The 9375-nt window shown below is 43.1% G+C and overlaps 1 protein-coding gene across 13 annotated transcripts in view; it reads right to left on the reverse strand.

Annotated features, from left to right (window-relative positions):
• USP44 (ubiquitin specific peptidase 44) overlaps positions 1-9109 on the reverse strand; it is a 34744-nt gene extending 25635 nt beyond the window's left edge. For 2 of the 13 annotated variants that reach the window (XM_063646593.1, XM_063646586.1), the window contains exon 1: positions 6148-6273. The gene's annotated coding sequence lies outside the window, so the exon portion shown is untranslated. Of the gene's footprint in view, positions 1-6147; positions 6274-6394; positions 6495-8883 lie in introns of those variants that run through there. The other 11 variants (XM_054441943.2, XM_054441947.2, XM_063646594.1 and 8 more) reach the window with 11 other exon arrangements.
• Between the last annotated feature and the right edge of the window lie 266 nt (positions 9110-9375).

Here is a 9375-nt window from a genome sequence, read left to right on the forward strand (position 1 = left end):
GCAGCGAGCCATGATGGTGCCACTGCACTGCAGCCTCAGCAAAAGTGCAAGACCCTGTCTCAAAAAAACAAAACAAAAAAGTATGCTGATATTCCATTTCATTTAAAAAATGCTGATTGAGACTAATTTCATAATAGTTTGACAAATATTTCAATAAAAACATATACATTTGTCAGTCTTGATTTCAAAATCCTCCACAATCAGATTCTAACCTATCTTACCCTTCTACTTGTCATGTGCACGCCAGCCAAAAAGTCAGCCCCAGCTAATCTCCAGAACTCATCTTCATCCTCCAAGGTCCAACTCCTTCATAAAATCTTTTTAGTCAAAAATAATATCATCTCCATTTTTTTTTTTTTTTGAGACAGGGTCTCACTCTGTTGCCCGGGCTGGACTGCAGTGGTGTGATCTTGGCTCACTGCAACCTCTGTTGTTGCAGGCTCAAGTGATCCTCCCACCTCAGCCTCCCAAGTAGCTGGGATTACAGGCGTGTGACACGATGCCTGGCTAACTTTTATATTTTTTGTAGAGATGGAGTTTCATCATTTTGCCCAGGCTGGTCTCAAACTCCTGGCCTCAAGTGATCCTCTCGCCTTGGCCTTCCAAAATGTTGGAATTATAGGCATGAGACACTATGCCCAGCCTTCTTTAATTTCTTAAAGGACTTTGGATTGTGCTAACATTATGCCACTTGCCAAATGTGAATCCTTGTGTTATGTTTGCATACATCCTTACTCTGCCACCTAACTGTTGGGTAGGCTCCTTATGGTCAGGAAAAGACTATATCCCAAACATCATCTTTTAACCTAAAAATTCTCTCAGGGCTTTATGAAGATTGTATAGATGTACAGCTATATTTTTTCAGGCTACCAAATTCTTGGAGCAACCAACTAGCATTAACTGCAGGTCATCCTCTTTATGATATTTGAATCAGAGGTTGAAAATAGGCCAGGCACAGTGGCTTACGCTTGTAATCCCAGCACTTTGGGAGGCCAAGGTGGGCAGATCACCTGAGGAGTTCGAGACCATCCTGGCCAACATGGTGAAAACCCTGTCTCTACTAAAAATACAAAAATTAGCTGGTTGTGGTGGTGGGCACCCATAATCCCAGCTACTCGGGAGGCTGAGGCAGGAGAATCGCTTGAACCCTGGAGGCGGAGGTTGCAGTGAGCCACTGCACTCCAGCCTGGGTGACAGAGCAAGACTCCATCTCAAAAAAAAAAAACAAACAAAAAAACCAGAGGTTGAAAACAGTAAGTCCTTGGCCGGGCGTGGTGGCTCACGCCTGTAATCCCAGCACTTTGGGAGGCCGAGGCGGGCGGATCACGAGGTCAGGAGATCGAGACCATCCTGGCTAACACAGTGAAACCCAGTCTCTACAAAAAATACAAAAAAATTAGCCAGGCGTGGTGGCGGGCGCTTGTAGTCCCAGCTACTCCGGAGGCTGAGGCAGAAGAATGGCGTGAACCCAGGAGGTGGAGTTTGCAGCGAGCCGAGATCGCGCCACTGCACTCCAGCCAGGGAGATAGAGGGAGACTGCATCTCAAAAAACAAAACAAAACAAAACAAACAAACAAAAAACCCAAAACAAAACAAAACAAAAACAAACAAACGAACATTCCACTGTAAATTTTAGTTATCTTTTTTTTTTTTTTTTTGAGACGGAGTCTCACTCTGTCGTCCAGGCTGGAGTGCAGTGGCGCGATTTCGGCTCACTGCAAGCTCCGCCTCCCGAGTTCACGCCATTCTCTTGTCTCAGCCTCCCAAGTAGCTGGGACTACAGGTGCCCGCCGCCACCATGCCCGGCTAATTTTTTGTATTTTTTAGTAGAGACGGGGTTTCACCGTGTTAGCCAGGATGGTCTTGATCTCCTGACCTTGTGATCCACCCGCCTCGACCTCCCAAAGTGCTGGGATTACAGGCGTGAGCCACCGCGCCCAGCCAATTTTAGTTATCTTTGACATAATAAACTTTTCAGCCGACCACTCTCTTTCGACCTCAGTTTATGAAGACACTTGGAAAGAAAGCATGGAAAGGGACGATACAGCTGTAAGCCCTGGAGGTTCTTACAAGAGGATATCAGGTACCAAAGGTCAATGGTATGAATAATGTAATATAGATCTAATTGGCGTAATCAGTAGCTCAATTTTCAGATCCCTTCTTTAAAAAAATATTTTAATGAAAGTCAGGAAGTTACCATGAAGAATAAATGCACAAAAAAGTCAATTTAAATTACTATTTAATAAAGTGACAGAATGAGGGAAATGGCAAAAATACATTCCTAAAAAGAATTAGTCTATACATCTGTATAGTGTGGAAAAATAAAGAAAAAAAGAATTAATCTATATGTTAAAATCTGAAGACACTGAGATAGCATTTTCATTCACTATTAAGAAGCTTCCCCCCACCATAGCTCATATTTAGTCAAATAATCATCATACAATATTTACATTTTATATGTCTTAGTGTCTTATAACCACAATTTTATCAATATTAAGGTATTTCTAAAATAGCCACGATTTTATAAATATTAAGATTGTTTAAAGTCTTGAAAGACCACAAGCTAAATCTAAACTTCTTAACATGGCACATAAAAGCCTTTGAACTTTGGAACAATATACACTTTTCTACTCTCATATATGACTAACCACTTCCCAAACATCTTTTGTTAAGATGTTTTTAACAAATCTTATTGTGAATGTTTAATTTTTAAAACTCTTCATAATTGGGATATAAACTATTTTCATAAGAAATGGGCATTCATATTTTACAGGAACACATATACATTCTAACTCTATTAAAGAAAGAAGAAATATAAGTACCACTGGGCATAAAATAGAATACATTTAAAAATAAAAGTGTCACAGTAACCATCTCATTAAAAAACAAAAACAAAAACAAAACAAAAAAAAAAACTTTAAATCTCCCAGAGGGAGAATATGTTGACTATTTTAATGAAGATGATTTTTGTAACAAAACATTTTTCTTTAAACAGTAACAAATAAACTAAACAGATCCTCTACAGGCTATTAAAAGTTGTATGATTTGTTATTTTCCATAATAAAAGATAGGAGGAAATGGTAATTTCGGTAGGAAGTAGGCCTTAGGAATTACTAACCACCACAATTCATTTGGATAAGAATGAAAACAACTTTATCCATAGTTTGTAGTAATTAGGGTAAATCTTACCCACTCGTATAAGCAATTTTCCATTTTCCATTTACTTCACGGAACCACCATAGTATTCTGTCCTCTTAAGAAATGTTTGTAAAACGCCAAAGGTCAAGCACAGTGCTTGGTACACAGAAAGGGGTTCAATATTTTTGAATGAACAAATTACTGAGCGAATGAACACAATGGGCTCTCAAACCCTTCCTACTCCCTCTTAGGTATGCTATTATGTCCATTATGTGCTTTGGCACCTCTCCATGTCAATCATGATGTATTTCCTTTCCTTTATCCCTAGAAAGGCCCTGGTTATTCTTTCCTCCTTTAGAGATCTAGAATCTATAATTACCCTGATCTCGCTTGAAACTCCTCATTAAACAATAAAGGACACCCTTTTCCCTTGGGCCTTCCTCATGTCTCTAACATGCCTCTCCTGAAGCAAAGATTGAATCTAGTTGAACACGTTGTAAGATAAAGCTCCTGAAAGCAGTTTCTGCCTCCGGGTTATTTGAATTTCTCACCCCCATCCCTACTTAACAAGTAATTTTGTTTCAAAACATTTATCATCAGTGTCACATCAACAAATTTACACGTCAATCTACTGCAGTTAACTTCGTAACAGTGGGAGAAACATTCAGAATAATACTGAGCATCCTACCAAGGGTCGGAAAAACTGAATTCAAATACTCTGTGTGTAAAATGCCCAGACTCTGTCATTCCAGCACATCTATGATCTGACCTAGCAAGTATATCGTTAGACTACAAATTACCTTTTTCCTACGACGCGTAAAACTCCATTAAAAATGAATTCTTCCTAATAAAGTTTTTTATGGCATCTAAAATTGCTGTGAATATGTTACACCTTTTACAATGATCTTTTAGCCAGAAAGCCATTATTTGTAGAATCCTCCTGTATTTCAGTTATTTGTCACCTATTTAGGCTGGGCCTAATAGCAAAACTGTCCCCCGTTACTGAATTCAGAGAATTATTCGGGCACACGATTTATTTCCTATCTTGATTAGACTCCTGAGCCCATGCCCCAGCCTCTCGCTAATCTCCCTGGACCAGACAACTCCATTAGAATCTGGCACCCACGTTTGTTCTGCCTAACACTGCAGGAAGGACAGAGACTTCAAAGCACGTGTTTTTTTTTTTTTTTTTTTTTTTTTTTTTTTTTTTGGCTACCAAGCAGCCAAATTTCTGTATCCTCTACCATTCAAAACCCCAATTCAACAAATTTACACAGGGGTTTTTCCTCCACGTTAAGCAGTTAGTCGGGTACTAGAGATACACATATAAAACACAGACTCTGCCCTCAAACAACCCAATGAGCAGAAAATTCTCTTATGCACCAAAACGCTGTAATAGATTCAAGTGTGTAGAGGAGAAGTTTGGTAGAGTGGATATGACACTTTCTTTTTTTGTAGTACAGAAAAGATAAATCTGTAGAAAAGGGAGAAAGACAACTGGGTAGAAAATTTATTTCAAATATCTAACCTAAATCTTCAACAGATTTCCCATTTTAAATATTCCAAAAGGTGTATACCATTGTATATTATACTAAATGCGGGTTCATTTATCACTTAAAATTTTTTAAGCTAAAAAATCTCAAACAATTAACATTTGGGAAGAAAAACAGGACTGATACACAAAGTCAAAATATTTCAGCTTTCTAAACTGTATGCACCGGACTAACTGTTCAATATTAGAATATCTCTACATTTGAATTTGGATAGTCCACAGTGATAAATACTGGACTGAAAAATCTGACATCCAACGTATGCAAAACTAATGGCTAGTATGAAAAAAGATAGAATGGGGAGAGAAAACTTGAATGTGCCAAAACATTTAAACGCTCTTTAAAATATCCTGAGATGCTAAATTAAGGACAAAACGATTAGAGTTCCAAGAATACAAATTTTCATCTCTTTCAAGATTCAACTGAATACTGAATCTCACTGAGATTATGAAATATTCTATAAGCATGTGCTTAACTTCTATTTGGCTTTCCGAATTTCACCACAGTGAACAGCCCATTCTTTTTCCTTGTTTACACCAAATGCTCGTTTTGAACACAACTCAAAATGGAATTCCAGGCCCAAAAGTCACCACCCCTACTTTCACCCCCACAGGCAGCTACTTAACAGATAATAAGGAATTCAAGTGCAGGACCTGAAGGTCTTATTTCCATGCAAATTTCACAATCCCCGTTACTTGCCCAGATACAACAATTAAGGCTTAAAAGGTGGCGGGAGTGGGGGACTTGAGGACTGGTCTGAGGAGAAAGTGAATCTCCCAAAGGTTTCCAAATGGTTTTGCTTCCAGTATAAAAACTGCGAGCTACCAGTAGAATTTAACAACAGCTCAACCTTGCATTTGAAACAGTTACTATATTTCACTTTCTTTTTTCATGGGGGCGGAGGATGGTGTCTCACCTACTCTTAAATTTGAACCTATTAACAGGTTCCCCTCCGCCCACACTGACATATTTCTTATCCCCCATAATGAATTCAGCCATATGGCATTCTTTCCCATCGAAGGCCATCGGGAATGGCTTTAGGAAGCTGATTTTCAAGCTTTAAGCGGCAGCAGGTGCCGGCAGCGCGGGGACCGATCGATGGTGAGAAGGCGGGCAAGACGCCGGGAAGCGCATTCCTCCTCAACCGAGCGCCACAACCGCCCTCCCGAAGCGCCCCGGGGCTTCGAGCATCACCTCGCGGTAATCCGGGCGGCGGGAAGGATGCGGCTGGACCCGGGCGTTGCGTGCTCCACACAGCGCCCAGCCCGTGCCAGCCCCGCGCCCGCCTCTCCGCGACGCTTGTGCCGGGATCAGCGCGAAGCCCCTTCGCGTCCCCGAAGCCCTCGCACGCGCCCGTTCTCCCCCAGCTCGCCCCCTCCAGCCCCCTGCGCCTGGCCGCAGCATCTCCTGGCACTCTGAGGCGGCCGCCGGGACAGGGTCGGAGCGCCGCAGAACCCACCGAAACTTCCCAGGGGGACCAATTCAAAATTCGCCGGACGCGTCGCCGCCGCGCGCCCCTCGGCTCGCTCCCCTCCGCGCGCCCGCAGCCCCAGTCTCTCCCTCTCTCAGGACCCCCCCAGCGCCCTGCGCGGCGGGAATACGCCCCCAGGTGCCTCCCGGCCCCGGGGGCTGCCGTCGCACGTCCGCTCCCGCAGGGGTCCTCACTCCGCCAATCGCCGCGGCCGCGCGCCCTCCAGCACACTCACCAGCCCGAGCCGGGGCGGCCATCTTAGCGCTCACCCCGGCCCCCCGCTCCCCGGTTCGGCGGCCGCGACGACCCGGTCCGGCGACTACGACAGCAGTGACGCGCAGCAGGCCCCGCCCCCTCCCACAGCCCCGCCCCTGCGCCGGCTTTCGCGGGCACCGAGAACCTGCTGGCGGCCGCCTTCCGCGCCTCGAGGGTGGGGGTCGGGGCCACGGACGGTCCCCAGCGCTGCACGTGGGTCTGCGCGGACAACAAGCCCTGCTTCCCCGGGCAGGCTTCGCACCTGTCGTGCCGTCGGGACCCGAGAGGGTAAACCCAGAGCGTCCTGTGTGCCTGTGAGCCGCAGAATCATCCACGGACGTCGTTAGTCCTTCCCGGAATTGCTGCGATTTACACAACGTCGAATTGTTTGGCAGAAAAGCGTGGCAAATTCCGTTATCTTTAAAACCTTCCCCAATTCACTGGCATAGAAATTCTTACAGAAAACGTTTCCTTCTTGAAGCGACCCCTGGGTGTAACTTCAGTGGCGATGACGGCTGTGAATTGGGTTTCCTCGCACAGCAGAAGGGCGAGAGAGGTTCCAGAACGGGTGCACAGGAAGGGCACCGCTATCCAGAACTGCCTAACCCGAAATTGCCCATTTAAATAATGAAGTAGATACCGAAAAGGAAAAGGAAGGGAAATCTGGAAAACAGGAAAGTCAAGGCTAAGGTACCTGAAAATTAACCCATTAATATTTATTGGATTCTTTGTGTTCAACTCTGAGCCAGATTGTTGTTTTTAACTGAACTTACACTCAATGACGAACCAGTTCTCCTTTGGCCACCCTGTGGAGTGTACTGAAAATTTAAACTCTCCAAGGAGAGCTTAAAAAGAAACATGCAAAGTTAACAACACATCAATGCAGTGCAAAATCTTGCAATATGTAAGACAAGCTATAAAATTGTTCCTATCTTTTCATCATCAATTTTATTCTGGGGAGTATGTTTCAGTGGTATGACCTGAATAAAGAAATGAGTGCACAAAGGTATCCACAGCATATTATCCAAACACTGTAAAAGGCAAGAAGGAGCGGCACAGGATTCTAACTAACAGGAAATGGCTAATTAAGATCTGACATAGAGGCCGGGCGCAGTGGCTCAGGCCTGTAATCCCAGCACTTTGGGAGGCCAAGGTGGGTGGATCACCTGAGGTCAGGAGTTCGAGACCAGCCTGGCTAACATAGTGAAACCTTGTCTCTACTAAAAATACAAAAATTATCTGGGCGTGGTGGCGGGCACCTGTAATCCCAGCTACTCGGTAGGCTGAGGCAGGAGAATCGCTTGAACCCAGGAGGCGGAGGTTGTGGTGAGCCGAGATCTACAATTGCACTCAAGCCTGGGCAGCAACAAGAGCAAAACTCCGTCTCAGGAAAAAAAAAAAATCTGATATAACACAGGAAGTTCTTATGTTAACAAAATAGATAACAAAATAGCAACAATGTCTAATCAATTCATGTTTGAAAAAAATACCAAATATATACATTAAGGTTACAACTGCATAAAATGTAGTCACGCAAATAAAGATTAAAGGGATGAATTTGCATAGTTTAATACTCATTTCGTTCTTTTTTCTATATATTTAAGTGCATAATAATTCCGATTCAATAATGGCCCCAGTGCACTTCTCCCACTCAAAACATCTAACGTCTATGTTGTACTTTTCCCCACCACCTGAATTTCTCAAATGCATTAAAAACATTACATGAGGGCATCTCTTAAGATGAAATATTTAAAATTTAAGTATTTCTGGCATGTAATATGGTTTTTCCTGTAATTCCTTGAAAGCAAAATATTAATAATAGAAAAATCAAAACTCTTACTTTCTTATTATAATGCCATAAACCATTCTGGAAGGTCGTTTGGGAGATACAAAGAGTCTTAGTTGCCTCTCTCTGATCTAGTAATTGGGCAGGGTCTTTTAAGGACTAAAATGATGTGAATAAATGAAAAGAAAAAGTGAAATGGGAAGAAAAGCAAAGGCAAGCTGTGTAGGCATAGGTGGAGAGTGCTGAATAGTGTCTTCAATAAAATGCCTTAATACAATGATGTAAGCTAGAAAGAGGTGCGGAGTGGGAAGGGAAGAGGCTGGAGACAAGAAATTCTCATTACTGGTGTTAGTAATTAAAGAGCAGATGTTTGTAGTTTAGCTTTTTCTTCATACTTATTACTACTTATTCAACTTTGAAATTTCTTCAGCTACCATTTTATTCGTGATCTTCACTACCTAGGCCTAAATTATAGCATGCTCTAGCTCATTTCCTGAGCTCCAGAACCTCTCTATTACAATTTTCTTTTTACATAGCAATCGTAGTTATTCTTCTCCTTAAATTTTCCTATTTGTTTTTTACCCGTCTCATCGAATCTAAGCTTTTTACTGTAACATTAAAAAAAAGAAAAGAAAAAAGTCTCCTTCCCTGCCCACCTTCATCAATGATGTCCCCAAACTTACCTATTAAAACCTCAAAATCAGTCTTTCCCCAGGTCGGCCTTTGGATAACTCAGAGGTCAGTCCCTGTAGGATTGCCCAGTTTCCATCAGGGCAAATGCTGATCTCCTAAGTGAAAAGTCCTGGCCGCTGCCTCCAGTGGCCCCCTGCAAATCATTACAAATCAACCTCTTTCAGGTCTGGCTTAAACTCTCACCTCCTGGAAACTGCTTTCCTGAAGTCACAAACCGGGCATGCAGATCCCCATCCCCCACCCCCAGCAGTGCATTATTATGCAGTCACTGCTTTTGTTCCGAGTTCTGAGCCTGCTTCTATTTGCATCGTAACCGCTTTGGGGGCCGGGACTGTGCACTTGCTCCCTTTCTATACCTCTCCACAGTTCCTAGTACCGGCCAAAAACACTGCTGAAATGCCTAATGAATCAACCAGAAGTTCCTTAGCATAATATAGTGGCGTGGAAGTGATGTTTAGGGGGGCTTCCCTTGCTTCCCTGAT

This window comes from Pongo pygmaeus, chromosome 10 (genome assembly GCF_028885625.2).
Source record: "Pongo pygmaeus isolate AG05252 chromosome 10, NHGRI_mPonPyg2-v2.0_pri, whole genome shotgun sequence".
In the NCBI taxonomy this organism is placed as follows: Eukaryota; Metazoa; Chordata; class Mammalia; order Primates; family Hominidae; genus Pongo; species Pongo pygmaeus.